Here is a 1,230-nt window from a genome sequence, read left to right on the forward strand (position 1 = left end):
AAATAGAAAAACAAAACGAAAACAAAGTTTGGAAATGAAATCTTTCTGGTCTTCTTAAGAAGTGTGTAGTGAATGGAATCTCTTCTCATATAAATGTGATTTTTTACGATCTTTTATCGAATTTTTCTGTCTCGTATGTTTGTAAGCAAGTTAAAAAAAAAAAAAAATTCATAAAAGTGACAAATAGTCATTAAGATAAAGGAAGAAGAAGAAGAAAAAAAAGTTGGTTTTGTCGAAAAAAAAAAAAAACGAGCTGTGTTATTCTAGTTATATCGATAGCTCTTAAATAAGATTATAGAGATATCTTGATAACGCGCTGAAAAACTTTTATTGCGATGTTGCAACATCGCGTTACAAGTGTAAACTCCTTTTTCTGCAACTAAACTATTGGATAAACGCAAACAAAAAGCTCTGTAGTTTATCACATTATTATTTGTAAGTGCCGTTTTGAAGAGAATTTACGCGTCTTTATTTCAAAATGACTAAGAATTTGTAATTAACGCTGTTCGCGAATTGTCGCGTATTTTCTCTATCTATGCGAGAGAGTAACAGACTAGTTGCCCGGATAGCCAAGTGCGAAAACTCAAATTATAAAGCAAATCATTGTAATAGATTAAGTTGCTCGCCAATTGCTGTTGCGTTTTGTTTTTTATTTAACGCAACGAAAACGTGTGTTTTTTGTCAATTCGGTATTCAATATGCTGAGTTTTTTATTGTCAATCAATTGTTGTAGCCAATGTTCATGACAAGTGAGTCAGCAATATATGCGAGCGATAATGCGAGCAATGATTTTTATTCACAAGTTGAGAAAAATAATTTACAGGTTTATTGCCGAGACGAGTTGTTGATAACTCGCTGTTATTTATATTTCGAAAATTTGTTGCCGTGGCAAGAACGTACCGAAAAAGAGGACACACCCTTTTGTTACATCGCATTGAAAACTTAGCGAGCAATATTTGTGGCAAGTTGCCAACAACTTGCGCAACTCAGTGTTGCTGGCTATCCGGGCGTGCTTTCGCGCTTTTTATTATTTTATTCGCGATCTTCTCACTTTGTAGGCGCTCCTGAAAAATATATAGATATATATATATATATCTAGATGTTTCGTACACTTATTTTTGATAACTCGATTTCGACGAATTGCGTTTCGTATATAGGTTTTATAGCGTCTCTTTTATAATCTCTAGTTATTGATAAAAATATATTCCCCCCGTCCTTCCCCCCTCCCCC

Source organism: Pseudomyrmex gracilis, unplaced genomic scaffold (assembly GCF_002006095.1).
Source record: "Pseudomyrmex gracilis isolate BER0280 unplaced genomic scaffold, ASM200609v1 scaffold_271, whole genome shotgun sequence".
Classification (NCBI taxonomy): Eukaryota; Metazoa; Arthropoda; class Insecta; order Hymenoptera; family Formicidae; genus Pseudomyrmex; species Pseudomyrmex gracilis.